Source organism: Erinaceus europaeus, chromosome 2 (genome assembly GCF_950295315.1).
Source record: "Erinaceus europaeus chromosome 2, mEriEur2.1, whole genome shotgun sequence".
Lineage (NCBI taxonomy): Eukaryota > Metazoa > Chordata > Mammalia > Eulipotyphla > Erinaceidae > Erinaceus > Erinaceus europaeus.
Window position 1 is genome coordinate 152,282,837 of NC_080163.1, and position 15,673 is coordinate 152,298,509.

At 39.1% G+C, this 15,673-nt stretch overlaps 1 protein-coding gene across 3 annotated transcripts in view; it reads right to left on the reverse strand.

Moving 5' to 3' along the window:
• RSPRY1 (ring finger and SPRY domain containing 1) overlaps positions 1-15,673 on the reverse strand; it is a 58,955-nt gene that overhangs the window by 42,072 nt on the left and 1,210 nt on the right. The window contains exon 2 of one of the 3 annotated variants that reach the window (XM_060185503.1): positions 6,870-6,965. The exons of the other annotated variants lie outside the window; for them this stretch is intronic. The gene's annotated coding sequence lies outside the window, so the exon portion shown is untranslated. The remainder of the gene's footprint in view (positions 1-6,869; positions 6,966-15,673) is intronic. 3 annotated transcript variants of the gene reach the window in all.

Below are 15,673 nucleotides of genomic sequence, written 5' to 3' on the forward strand. Positions count from 1 at the left end.
ACTCCCAGCCTGTCTCTCTCTTTCCCTAGTGGGGAAGGGCTCTGGGGAATCGGAGCTCCAGGACACATTGGTGGGGTTGTCTGTCCAGAGAAGTCTGGTCGGCATCATGCTAGCATCTGGAACCTGGTGGTTGAAAAGAGAGCTAACAAACAAAGCCAAACAAATTGTTGACCAATCATGGACTAAAGGCTGGAATCGTGCAGATGAAGAGTTGGGGGGTCCTCCATTTTGTAGCTAGCTAGTAGGCATATTTTAGTTATATTCCAAAGGGCCTGTGGCTATACTAGTGTTTTTTGTTTTGTTTTGCCTGAGCTTAAAATCTGGTATGCAAGTGGATCCTAATTATTGTCTGGGGAAGTGGTGTCATGGCTGGCAGAAGGACCAGAAAGCTGGATCAGGGAAGAGAATAGTTCCCAAATATGGGAAAGGTGTATAAATATTGTTGACTGTCAACCCCATCGATTTGATATCATCTGGGGCCCTTATTCAGCTTAGGAGCCTATGTGACCTCTGCATCCCTGTAGATCTGAGCTCATATTTTGTGGTCATAGTAAGAACGTTCCAAGGTTCCCCAATATCAGGACCCATTTTCCTCAGGTGTAGCATAGAGTATGTTGTCCAGCTTCCCTTCAGAGAATGGAACATTCTCTACCATTGTTGATCCAAGTTGAGGGCAAGGTCCTATGGGGGCCCACAAAGGGGCCTATTGTGTTGTTCCTGCTAGGAACAATGGAGAGAGGTCTAGGCCCATCAGGTCTGTTTGGGAATCTCAGGACTTCCTGAATAGGGGCCCAGCATGTACAACCTTTTCAAGGGCTCTTTCTGTGGATAAGACTTTGAAGTCCCTGGTTCAATCCCCTGCACCACAATAAGCCAGAGCTGAACAGTGATTTGGTTAAAAAAAAAAAAAAAGATATGATTGAGTTGGTGAAATAGTTCACTTGGACAGTGTGCTGCTTGCCACACGGATGACTTAGGTTCAAGTACACATACTCCACCTTCACTGAAGAAAGCTTTGGTCTCTTTCACTTTGTCTGCCTGTTTCCGTCTCTATTAAAAAGAAAATTCTTTTCTTAACCTAACCGTATGAAAATTTTAAGGTTTCAAATAAAGTATCTAACTACGGATGTGTGCTGTAAAGAGTTATGAGGGTCTGTGAAATAGCTCACTAGGGTAGCCCAGGTTCAAGCCTGCCCCCACCCACACTGAAGGGAGCTTCAGTGTTGTGGTTTTTACTCTCTGCTTCTCTGTCTCTATTGGAAAAAATCTCCAACAAAACAAAACAAAAAGTTATGATACAAATGTGACTGAACACATTTGATACCAAAAAGAATAAAGGGATAGAGTGTTCTAGTTAAGTTACTCAAACTATAGATATTTCAACTAGAAATTTTCTTGGGAATTTACAGAAATCATGTAAGTCGTTACAAAGTTTCTCTGTTACATAAGCAAGACTATTTTGGGAAAGGCAAGGCTACATTTTCACAAAGATCAGTTTGTTGCACAATGTATCTGCAACAGAATTAAGAATAAGGATACAAGATTTATATTTGAACATACAGGTACCATGCTGGCCCTGGAAAAATAAACATGAACAAGGCACAGTTCCCCCACCCCCAGGGAATTTATGGATGATAATCTTTATCTCAGACAATATACTTATCAAAAAACTTATGGATAGAATCTTTATTAAATAACCTAGGCTTAAAAAGAAGACTTAAAAACAGGGAACTTAGAGCAAAAAGTCAAAAATATATTTAAACACCTGGACACTAGGGTCACATGTGGATATATAAGAAATAGAGACTAGTGTGGAGTCTCAGCATTTCCTTATTTACAATTAAACATTCACTGAGCACTGGCTCGGGGATAGAAATAAATGCACCTTAATATGGGCCCCATATCAAATCGATGGGGTTTACAGTTAACAATATTTATGTACTTTTCCCATATTTGGGAACTACTCTCTTCCCTGATCCAGCTTTCTAGTCCTTTTTCCAACTATGACACTATCTCCCCAGACTATACCTTTGATCCACCTGCATGTTAGCTGTTGGGCTCAGGCAAAAACTAGTAAAGGCATGGGCCCCTTTGAATATACCTAAAATAGACCTACTAGCTTTTTCCAAAATGGAGACCTCAAATCTCACCTGCTTTATTCTTACCTTATCATTAAACAATTTGTTCTGCTTTGTATCTTAATCCTTTTTCAGCCACCAAGTTACAGATGCTACCATGATGCCAACCTGGGCTATCTGACTTCTCTGGGCAGACAACCTCACCAGTGCGTCCTTGAACCCCACCTCTCCAGACCCCTGTCCCACTTGGGAAAGAGAGACAGGCTGGGAGTACGGATTGGCCTGCCAACACCCATGTTCAGTGGAGAAGCAATTACAGAAGCCAGATCTTCCACCTTCTACACCCCATAATGATCCTAAATCCATAATCCCAGAGGGATAAAGGATAGGAAAGTTTTCAAGGGATGGATGGGATGGGATATGGAACTCTGGTGGTGGGAATTGTGTGGAACTGTATCCCTCTTATTCTATGGTCTTGTCAATATTTCCATTTTATAAATAAATAAAAAAGAAAGAAATGCATCTTTCAGTGGGATTAAAAGCAACAACAACAAAAAAAAACCAAAACAAAACAAAACTGTGTTGGAAGATGGCTCAATAGATAGCGCATATGTTTTACCTTGCCTGAAGTCTTAGGTTCAATTCCTGGCACCATGGGCAGCACTATTGATCGTGGAGCAATGCTTTGGTGTCTATTTCTCCTTTTTCTCCCCCCCATACAACACACACACACACACACACACACACACACACGTTATTGATTATTGGGCAAAGACAGAGAGAAATTGAGAAAAGAGGGGGAGATAGAGAGGGAGACAGACACCTGAACAGAGACACCATTCATGAAGCTTTTCCCCACAAGTGGTACAAGGGACTTGAACCGAGGTTCTCGAGCATTTTAATATGTGTGCTTAACCAGGTGCACCACTGCCTGGACCCTTTTAATTTCTGTTCTTTTTTACAAAATTATTTATTTATTATTGGACAGAGAAAGAGAGAAACTTAGAAGGGAGGGGGAAGGGAGTTGGGTGGTAGCTCAGCGGGTTAAGTGTACATGGTGTACAATGCAAGGATCAGTGTAAGGATCCCAGCTCGAGCCCCCAGCTCCCCACTTGAAAGGGAGTCGCTTCACAGGTGGTGAAGCAGGTCTGCAGGTGTCTATCTTTCTCTACCCCTCTCTGTCTTCCCCTCTTCTCTCCATTTCTCTCTGTCCTATCAGTGACATCAATAACAACATCAATAACTATAAGAAGAATAAAAAACAACAAGGACAACAAAAGAAAAAATAAATAGAAAAAAATTTTTTAAAAGGAGGGGGGGAAAGAGAGAGGGAAAGAAACAGAAAGTCCTTTCACTAGGTATACAAAATTTTAAAAAATTGGGCCAGGGAGACTCAAGAACCTTGATGTACTTACTGCTTGGTACGACATTGGGGGAGAGAGCAGGAGAATTACTCCCATTATCTTGTGCACATTTATGAAACTCTTAGATATTTGGCCAGTTTAGTTGCTGTCTATGCAGAAAAGCAGAAGAAAAAAGGAATAGAAAATCTTTAATTTTTTTTTTTCTTTTTACCAGAGCACTGCTCAGTACTGGCTTACGGTAGTGCAGGCAACTGAACCTGGGGCCTTGTAGCCTCTGGCATGAGAATCTCTTTGCATAATAATTATGCTATCTACCCCTGCCAGAAAGTCTTTACACACATATGAATATATAATATTCAGTAAAATATAGAGAGAGAAGGAAGAAGACAAGAGATACTATTTTCCTCCTACTGCCAAGACAGTAATGGCTGTCAAGTAAGACCAAATATTCTTGCTTATTCCCCATCAAAATGTCTTCAAAATTTGGAGTTTGTGCTTAAAAAAAAAAAAAAAAGTGACTGAAGTATAGGATTCAGATGGAAATAGCATAGATTTTTAATAGGAAGACATACTAACCCAGCAAAGAGTCAAAGTGAAAATATTCTCACTACTGCAGGGACCAAGGCATATTAGTTCCTCCTAGAGGGTAGATAACCAAGGGATTTCAAAGTTTAAAAGGAGACAGGAAACCAAAAATGATTATTTTAAAGGATCATTGGTATAGATTTCTATTACTCTAATAAATTATGTTGGTTTCTCATAAAGAAAAAAAAAGGAAAAGTTAAGAAGCTATGCTCTGGCTTTTTCACAGAGAGTTCACAGAGAAGGCACTGTTGGAACAATTCAAACAAAGGCAAAAATCCAAGGTTTTCTGGCAGGTTTGCTGCTGGGCAGCAGCCCAATTGAGATGTCACTTTCCTGACATCCCCTAGTACCACATATATATTTATCCCTTAATTTAAAAATTTGACTAGTCTATGGCCATACCACCCTGAACATGCCTGATCTCTGGAAGCTAAAAATTTGACTATATTTCCATTTTAAGATCTAAATGTTGCATACATCTATAGAAAAGCAAATCTCTCTTCTGCTCTGCTTCTCTTCTGCATGGCCCCAGCACAAGGAAGGAAGGAAGAAAGGAAGGAAAGAAGAGAGGAAAGGAGAAAGGGAGGGAGGGAGGGAGGGGGAGAGAGAGAGAGAGAGAGATGGTCCAGGGACACCACTCAGCAGTATAGTACATCCATGAAGTTCTGAGTTTCTTCCCCAGCACTGCATAAAATATCTGACTAAATTTGGAAGTGAGAAGGCAAAATTTTTAAGTTTTACTTCTATTTCCAGGTTGAACCTAAGTGTAGTTAGGGTTGATTTCTGCCAAAAGGGTCAATTTCCTTAAGTGATCTAGAAAAATTATGTCAACTTAAAAATCATCAGAGAAGGCAGTGGAGTGTTTGTTTGTTTTTTTTTTTAAATGTCAAGTATTTCAAAACTAAAGATGTGAAGCATTTTAAAAGGAAAGACTGTGAAACATACAAGAAAAAAAAAACTAAGCTGTTATCTTTTTCCTTTTTAATTTATTCCCTTTTGTTGCCTTTGTTGTTTTGTTGTTGTAGTTATTAATATCATCATTGTTGGATAGGACAGAGAGAAATGGAGAGAGGAGGGGAAGACAGAGAGGGGGAGAGAAAGAGAGACACCTGGAGACCTGCTTCACCACCTGTGAATTGACTCCCCTGCAGGTGGGGAGCTGGGAGCTCGAACTGAGATCCTTACGCTGGTCCTTGTACTTTGTGCCACCTGCATTTAACCCACTGCGCTACCGCCTGACTCCCACTGTTACTTTTTTTTAAATGTATTTTTTATATTGATGAGAGATAGATAGAGAAACACACACACACACACACACAGATGGGGCACTAGAGCACTGCTCAACTATGACTTTAGTACTGGGGATTGAACCTAGGATCTCAGAGACTCAAGCATAAAAGTCTTTGCAGTAGAGCTTTTCTGAAATGAATTTACAGAGTAACTGAGGGTTATAGTCAAATGAAAGGCACATAAATGAACAAAATACATGATTTTCCAGATTTACTCAGCATTAAATACACACACACACACACACACACACACACACACACACACACACAGACTTTCACTTGGAAATGGTTGCCATTTGTGTTCTTTTTCTCAGTGAAGAAATTGTGAATGCTTTAGGCAAAAGCCTGGGTGACGAAGCTAAACAATTATACTTCAGACAGCTCTGTTTTTTTTTTTTTTTTTTTTTTTTTTAAATCTTATGCCAAAAAGCATTATTTGGCCCACTTACCAAGGAGGAAAGAAGTGGAGAGCGTAGGAGAAGCATAAAGAGGGAGGGAAAAGAAAGCACAGCACTACTCCACCATCCATGGAGTTTTCCACCAGTGTTTGAATCTGGGACTTCAAGCCTGGGAAGGTACTATACTTAGTGAACTATCGAACTATCTACCAGTTCCCTACTGACACAATTGAAAACATTCACCCCCACCTGACATCTCAGAGGACTATTGTGATGGTTAAATGGAATAGTACATTCATGTAGAACAATGCTTGACACTGAACTGCATCCTTATGTGCAATATGCCATTACAAAACATAAAGAGACCACAGTATTGCTCAGCTCTGGCTTAAGGTGGTACCAGACGTTGGATTTATAGTTTCTAGGACCTTAAGCATGTAAGTTAATGATTTAATAGGTTCGGCTTTAAAAAAGACTTAAGGGACTGGGTGGTGGCACACCTGGTTGAGCACACACATTATAGTGCATAAGCACCCAGGTTCAAGGCCCCAGTCCCCACCACCTGCAAGAGGAAAGATTTGCAAGCTTTAGATTTCTGGCTGTTATATCCAATAGATAAAAAAAAAAAAACTTAAAAATGTTAAATTTCTCATTTCTGTATCATTTGTTACTTATTATAATTTTTTATACTTTTAATTATAAGTCATTCTGAGAGGGGAAAAAGTAAACATCCAAATTTGAGTTCTCAAGAAGTTTAATATTTCAGCAGTGATACTCAAAACACAGACCTCTGTCATCAGAAACAGTTACCACAAAGACATGCAGTCAACTGTTCCAACTCTTTCTAACAAATGGTCTGGGAATCAGTGATTCATCTCTTCAAATATTTGCTTGCAATCATAATACAGTTCAGTGGCAGAAAGAACACTTCTTTTTCTCTGAACACAAGACTTTGGGATTATGCTTAAAGAAGCTGATAAAATGAATGGCCATAGGAAGAAAAAAACCAAACCAAATTTGGGCATAAATTTACTATTGCTATCATCTTCACTTCATCATTCCAAAACTGTTATGGGATGAAGTATTTTTTTTTCCAATTGCCTGCCCTGCCACCCCCCACATATGGTTAAACCATAGCATGATTTATAGAGCTACCTGTGTGATAAACTCATGCAGCATAACTAATAGCAATGTCTACAATGGACATTTTAGTGATCATCTGTCATTAGGAAATGTGTCAGATTTTTCTCCCTGAGACAGTGAATATAATACAAATTATTACTTTTAATGTCATGTTTGTATCTCTTCCATTTTATTGTGCAAAAATTCAGAGAGCAAATTTTGTGAATTTTATATACTTATGCGTCCACCCCTAAGACTTTCCCATTAACATTTTGGTACAGTTGCTTTATCACATTTTCATTTCCACCATCAATCCATCTAATTTTTGGGTGCATAGTAAACTAAGTTGCAGGCATCAGTGCATTTCTCCCTAAATAATTCATTTCCCTAAATAATTTGCCACTCCTACCACTAACTAGCTTCAATATATTTTGAGGTAATTTACATATAATGAATGGTATAAATCTTAGGCACACATGGGGCTAATTTTACCAGGTACATACATGTAATTTAGACCCTGCCAAGATAAACCCAGATATCTGATTGCTTATAAAAATAGAGGTGGGGGGAGACAGCATAGTGATTATGCAATTTTTTTTTTTTTTTTTTGCCTCCAGGGTTATTGCTGGGGCTCGGTGCCTGCACTATGAATCCACTGCTCCTGGAGGCCATTTTTTTTTTCCCATTTGTTGCCCTTGTTGTTGTTATTATTGTTGTCATTGTCATTGGACAGGACAGAGAGAAATCGAGAGAGGAGGGGAAGACAGAGAGGGAGAAAGATAGACACCTGCACCATGGTAGCAATAAAAATAAATAAATAATAAGACTATTTTTTTTTTTTTTTAATTTCAACAAGCAAGAGAGAAGACAGAGAGAGAGAGAGAGCAAGACCAGAGCACTGCTCGGCTCTGGTTTATGGTGGGGCAGGGACTGAACCTGAAACCTGGGAGCCTCAGGCATGAGTTTTTTTGCATAACCATTATGCTATCTCCCCTAACTCTGCAAAAAAGACTTTTATGCTGAGGCTCTGAAGTAACCAGCTCAATCCATTGCACCACCAAAAGCCAGAGCTGTGCAGTTCCCTGGTAATGAATGAATGAACGGAATGAATGAATGAATGAATGAATGAATGAATGAATGAATAAATAAATGTAGTCCAGGAGGTGGTGCAGTGGATAAGGCACTGGACACTCAAGCATAAGGTTCTGAGTTCAATTCCCAGCAGTGCATGTACCAGAGTGATGCTCTGATTCTCTTTTGCTCCTGCACTCTCTCTCATTAATAAATAAAGTCTTAAAACAAGCAAATAAACAAAAACAGAAGATGCAAGATGCCCCAACAGTTCTCATGTTGAGAATTGTGATTAAAAGGAAGAAACTTGACCAAAAAGATAAATTATTTGGACCTGCTATAAATAGATAAGAAAAGTGTATTATATATCAAGAATACACTTACCAATTGAAACAGAAACTACCTAAAGATGCTTTAACAAGATGTGTTTTCTTTCCAGACTATAATCTGTTATCTGGGTTTGGGAATTGTGAAATAATTTGTCTGGAACATCACACTGTTCCTCCAGAGAGGAAAGGCAGCTCTGATAAAGTGTTTTTAATGTGTCACCACGGTGCCCACAACCATCTAGATGCAGTGTCACTAGCAAATTGTGGCTTAAGTTCCCTGGGTAGTTTTATCACCTAGACTGTCACCCTTCAATAGTTTTGAAGAAGTACTGAGGGACTCTGATACTTCCACTACCCACTAAAGTTGGTTTAAGAATTTATGTTTGGGAGTCCGGTAGTAGCGCAGCAGGTTAAGCGCATATGGTACAAAGTACAACCACTCGGGTGTCAGGTGGTAGCACAGTGGTTAGGTGCACGTGGCGCAAAGCGCAAGTACCACTGTAAGGATCCCAGTTCGAGTCCCTGGCCCCCAACCTGCAGGGGAGTTGCTTCACAGGCGGTGAAGCAGGTCTGCAGATGTCTCTCTCTCCCTCTCTCTGTCTTCCCCTCCTCTCCATTTCTCTCTGTCCTATCCAATGACGACAACATCAATAACAACAGCAACAATAAAAAAAAAATAAAAAAAACAACAAAAGGCAACAAAAGGGAAAATAAATATAATTTTTAAAAAGTGCAATGACCCACTTAAAGATCCTGGTTCAAGCCCCTGGCTCCCCACCTGCAGGGGAGTCACTTCACAGGCAGTAAAGCAGGTCTGCAGGTGTCTGTCTTCCTCTCCCCCTCTCAGTCTTCCCCTCCTCTCTCCATTTCTCTCTGTCCTATCCAACAACAATGACATCAATAACAACAACAATAACTACAATAATAAAACAAGGGCAACAAAAAGGAATAAATAAATATTTTAAAAAATAATTTATGTTTAGGGGCAAAGAGATAGCTTACCAGGTAGGATGTCTAAATAGCTATGTACTTGCTGCAGGCTCAAGCCCTGGTACCACATGGGAGATGTTATAGTAAATGAGGCATAGAGGAACCTTTGGTGCTGTGGTGTCTCTGTGCTGGCCCACAGTGGTGAAATCACACGTGTGTGAGGCCTGAGTTCAACAACAACAAAAACAAAGTATTATGTTTCAAAGGGAAGTAGACAATGTTTCTGGTTGTCAAGGAAGGAGTATCTGGGAAAAACTTCTTCCCAGATGTGAAGGGCTTCTTAAACCTAGTGGCAATGGCAATCTTTGGTCTGATGAAAGACTTAATTACAGAATGAATTACAGAATACAGTCCTCACCAGAAATAGTACAGACAAAACAAAACAAAAACCAAAAAAAGATGAGTTCTTTTAGCATTCAGAAAATGCTGTTAAATAATAAAATTTAGACTTGAGATAGAGAAAGGAATTTCTAGCAGCAGAAAATAATAAAATGATAATAATAAGGGAGAGAGGTAAATAATTCTTATTTGATCTGAAAGATTACAAATATTGTTTTGTGTCCAAAAAGGAAATATTAAGGAAAAACTGTGGTAAGCATTAATAATGGCTGCAGTACAGAAGGGAAAAACAAGTGTAATACTCTAGACTACTTGAGACTTCCCACCCCCCCACCAAATAACAGGAAGCCATGCAGATGTGTTATTCAAACATATACACAAAAATCTGAAGGAAAAAAAATTTTCTCTGTTTCTTTCTTTTTTCTTTCTTTTTCTTTTTCTTTTTCTTTTTTTTTACCAGAGCACTGCTCAGCTCTAGCTCACGGCGGTATGAAACCTGGGACTTCGGAGCCTGGAAAAGGATTTCTTGTATTATAGTAAGTTTTTTTTTTTTATTATTCCTATTAAGCAAACACAATATGTGAGCAGTATGAACAATAGCACTTAGTGGTATCTACTTAAAATGATGTCTGAAAACACTCAACTAAATACCTATGTGAATTTAAGTTTTTAAAAATTATTTAATTTAATTTATTTTTATTATTATTGGATAGAGACAGAAAAAAACTGAGAGGGAAGGGAGGAGAGAGAGAAAAGACACAGAGAGACACCTGCAGCCCTGCAGGTGGAGACCAGGGGCTTGTACCTGGGTCCTCGAACACTGCAATGTGTACACTTAAGCAGGTGTGCCACTGCCTAGCCCCTCAAGTATTTTTATTTTTTTTAGATAAAGACAGAGAGAAATTGAGAGAGATGGAGGAGATAGAGAAGGAGAGAAACAGAGAGACATCTGCAGCCTTGCTTTGCCACTTGTGAAGCTTTCCTCTGGAGGTGGGGACCAGGGGCTTGAACCTGGGTCCTTGCACAATGTGATGTGTGCATTTAACCAGGTGTGCCACCACCTGGCCCTTCTAACAGGTATTTAATAATGTTTTTTTTTTCCTCCAGGGTTATTGCTGGGCTCGGTGCCTGCACCATGAATCCACCGTTCCTGGAGGCCATTTTCCCCCCTTTTGTTGCCCTTGTTGTTGTAGCCTTGTTGTGGTTATTATTATTGCCATTGTTGACGTCATTCGTTCTTGGATAGGACAGAGAGAAATGGAGAGAGGAGGGGAAGACAGAGAGTGGGAGAGAAAGACAGACACCTGCAGACCTGCTTCACCGCCTGTGAAGTGACTCCCCTGCAGGGGGCTCGAACCGGAATCTTTACACTGGTCCTTGCGCTTTGCGCCACATGCGCTGAATCCACTGCACCACCGCCCGACGCCGTTAATAATGGTTTTAAGTGAATCTACTTTAGAATCTAGAAAAGTAAGAAATATTGCCAAAATATCTACCAGTTTGAAAAAATGGAGACAAGAGCTGGACCCAGTAAAGTGCACACATCACCATGTGCAAAGACACGGATTTAAGCCCTTGGTTTTCGTCTGTAGAGAGGAAACTTCAAGAGTGATAAAAGCAGTGCTACAGGTGTTTCTCTCCCTCTCAGTACCCCTTCCTTTCTCAATTTCTCTGCTTCCATAAAAAAAAAAAAAAAAGTCACTCAGAGCTTCGGATTCATCATACATGCACTAAGCTGGTACGGCAAAATTTCCTAGTAGCAATTTTTTTTTTTTAAGGGAAGAAAGATGGAGACAATGTCATTCATTACGATTACAATGTTTCTATGCCAGTACTAGGCAAAGACGAAAATAAGCTCTTTTGGGAGTTGGGTGGTGGCGCAGCGGGTTAAGCGCACGTGGCGCAAAGCACAAGGACCACGGTAAGCATCCCGGTTCGAGCCTTCCGCTCCCCACCTGCAGGGGCGTCACTTTACAGGCGGTGAAGCAGGTCTGCAGGTGTCCATCTTTCTCTCCCTGTCTTCCCCTCCTCTCTCCATTTCTCTCTGTCCTATCCACCAACAACGACATCAATAACCACAACAATGTTAAACAACAAGGGCAACAGAACAGAAAATAAGGAAAGAAAGAAAGAAAGAAAGAAAGAAAGGAAATATGCTCTCTCATGGCAGAGATAAAGGACAATAATAAATGACACACATAATATCACATGCCATAGAAGCCTATGGATATAATATCAGGTTCACTGGGAGGAGTCCACTCAACCTACAGTTTTTCCACTGGAAGAGAGACTTGACAATCTCAACTATATCTGTACCAGCACTTTTTTTTTTAAGATGAGTATATTAGCATTAGTAAAGGAGGAATAGAGGATATATATTATGTCTTAAATTATAGGCCAAGATATTCTTGGTATGTCCTTGACCAGACAATGAAAAGTTAATCAAAAGCCCATAAACTAAATTCATAAAGATAAAGCTAGGGGTTGGGAGGTGTCTTCACCCAATAGAGTACATGTTAGTAACCATGTGCAAGGACCCACCGGTCACTCAAGTGTGCCTGCAGGGGAGAAGTTTCACTAGTGGTGGTGTGGTGCTGTAATATCTCTCTTCCTCCTCTATCTCTCTCACCCTCTATCAAAAAGAAAAAAATGGCTGCCATGAACAGTGGAGTCATGCAGGCAGAGTCCCAGAGATAACCCTGGTGGCAAAACAAAACAAAACAAACAAAAACCAAACAGTAATTCTAATAAAAACAACAAAGAGGAAGTACAAAGGGGAGACTAAAATCAATTTGACACAACACTGATGATGCATTCCTGATTGTTGCAGGAATTCCCATTGTGTTTATAACGTGTAAAAAAATTTCTTTTAGCATCAAAATTTCCCAGGTGACTTCCTGAAAGAACAAGGTACTAATGAGGGTAGAGGTAGATAGTATAATGATTAATGCAAAGAGACTCTCATGGCTGAGGCTCCAAAGCTCCAGGTTCAATACCCCAACACTACCAGTTAATATAAGCTGGTTAAAAACAAAAAAGTACTAATGACACTATCTAGACTGTCCTAGTTTTGGTTTATGAACACCAACGTTTTGATAGCCTTCAGTAATTCACTCATTATGTTATTAGTAAGTAGCCTGTAGGCATAGGTAAGTATGAGTAACTATGAAACATTAGGAATTGAAAAAAGCAAACTGTCTTTCCCACAAGGAGTGGCAGGGCAGTATTCTCACTTTGAGAATCACAGCTTTAAGGAGAAAAGAAGAAACATAATTCTTCAAGAGGTAGAAGGATAAGAAACTGACACTGAAACATAAGACTATGAAGTAATAATAAACTTGCAAAGTAAGGTATTATTTCAGATCTATTTGATGTGCATACGACCCATGAAATTATAACTGAGAAATGTAAGTTCAAGCACTAGAGCTAGAGGGTTCATTTCGTTTTTTTTTAAGTTTTTTTTTAAAAAATATTTATTCCCTTTTGTTGCCCTTGTTTTATTGTTGTAGTTATTATTGTTGTTACTGATGTCGTCATTGTTGGATAGGACAGAGAGAAATGGAGAGAGGAGGGAAAGACAGAGAGGGGGAGAGAAAGATAAGACACCTGCAGACCTGCTTCACCACCTGTGAAGCAACTCCCCTGCAGGTGGGGAGCCGGGGGCTCGAACCAGGATCCTTACGCTGGTCCTTGCGCTTTGCGCCATGTGCACTTAACCCACTCCCCACTGATTCATTTCTTAACAAACATTAGTAGTGTGTCAGTTCATTGCAGTTTCACACACATTCCTCTTTCCAAAATCCAAAAGAGATAAAGGGAAGTACTAAGGGCCCAACACTAAGATGATTTCATTTCATTTATTCTTGTATATGCCACATAGTTAAATATGTTTTTACATATTTAGCTAGCAAAAACTTCCCTTTGGAGTGGATAGACTAAAAACATAAGAGATATTTCTTTTCCTATTCATAAAGGTTGGCAACAAAGTGATTTCAAAAAAAAAAAAAAAGGGAAAATTATTCTTTTGTGTTCTTAAAACTTATAAAAATCTCTTTCTAAAATGTGATCTAGTGTGGTCTGGGAGGTGGTACAGTGGAAAAAGCACTGGACTCTCAAGCATGACGTCCTGAGTTTAATGCCCAGCAGCACATATACCAGAGTGATGTCTGGTTCTCTCTCTCTTATCTTTCTCATTAGTAAATAAAATCTTTAAATATACATATATATGATCTAAAATCTTTAAATATACATATATACGATCTAAATTTTGAATTAACTACATCTTGACTGTTCTGTCTTTCAATTTTTTAAAAGATTTATTTACTAATGAGAAAGATAGGAAGAGAGAGAAAGTACCAGACATCACTCTGACACATGTCCTGCCGGGAATCGAACTTGGGACCTCCTGCTTGAAAGTCCAAAGTCTTATCATTGCGCCACCTCCCGGACCACCTGTCTTTCAATTTTCTAACTCAAATGTCAGGAAAACAGTATCATAAGTCAAAGGCAAATGCCTTGAAACACCAAGTAGAAATTGCACTGATAGGTACCTCATCCATGGTGCCTAATGACTCTACTTTATTTTGCAACCTTCTGTGATTATCAGTCTACTTTACAAGGGTCCCATCACCGCAAAAAAAAAGTTTCTAACTTAAAGTGATGTAATAATGATTACCACACTTTTTTTTTTGCCTCCAGGGTTACTGTTGGGGCTCAGTGCCTGCACCATGAATCCACTGCTCCTTGAGGCCATTTTTTCCCCCTTTTTGTTGAACACAAGAATTTTTAACAATTCCCCAAACTGTATAGAGTATCAAAGAGAGCTGTATTTTGAAAGATGCAGATTACTTCACTATTAGGGGAAATATAATCAATTTTTGACAAACTGAATTAATTCACAAGTTGAAATAGACTGTTCAAAATGCAATTTAGAACATGCAAAGTCTGGGTGTTTTTTTTTTTTTTTTTGGTTATTCTTTTGTCAAAACATATTTCAGCTATTGTTTTCCCTTATTCACTATAGAATAACATATCATTACACAAAATAATAAGTTTTTATTTCCTCTTGACTCTTGGCCAATTTACTAAGTACAAAGCTATTCTGCTGATAAAGCAGAAACATTCACATGAGTATGCTGGAATACTTCCTATAATCAATAACTTTAAGATAATCCTGGAGACAGAAATAAAGAAGAGTTTGTGGGGGAAAAAAGCAGGACATAGCAATTTGTGTCCTGGAAAATCAGCAAATTTACAAAATGACCCAGTAATTTTTTTTTAAAACCCATGAAATAAAAGATTAGATGGAAAACAAACAAACAAAAAAGGATGTGGAAGTCAGCTGTTTGTTTAAAAAACTTCAAAAATCACAAACTACCCAATATTTGAAAAAAGCTCTCTTGAATATCACTAGCCAAACACTACAATTCAAATATCTGCTTACTTCATAGAAGAAGCTACAAAGTGAGATGTCATCCCAGGAACTGCAAATTTTATAGATATGAAGAAAATGCTAACATGCCTCATAACCTACAGGTTGGGGTTGCTATCAGATATTATAACATTCACAGAGCAAAATAGGAAGTCTTATTTGCAAAATCAGAACTGAGATAAAGCATTATATTTGCTAGTTATTGAAAAAGAAAATATATGGGAAAATGTGAGGGGTCATTTATAATGCTGACATAAAATTGCTTGGGGGCAAATTCTAACTTCAGGGAAAAGCTTCTTGGGGGCAAAGATCACATTATAGGCACCATTATAAGTTAAAAGTAAACTCAAACTTTGGGATGAAAAACTAGAAACCCCCGCACCTCCATTTTATTTAAACAGCGGTTGAAACCATGGGTTTACATTGTTATATTAAGACGAGGAGTTGTGACCCTTGAAGCTTCCAGTACAATATGGCACCAGCACTCCACTGGCCATGCACAACCCTTCTAAAAGCTATTTCCTTACATCTACATCCTGCTTTTCAGGATGTGAACATGCCTTCACTTTAACTCCTCCACAGCAACCTGTTCGGAGGTAGAATCTCACGACTTCACTTTCACACAGCTTTTTAGTTCATAAAATTCCTTTACACACACACCTGCGCACACACACACC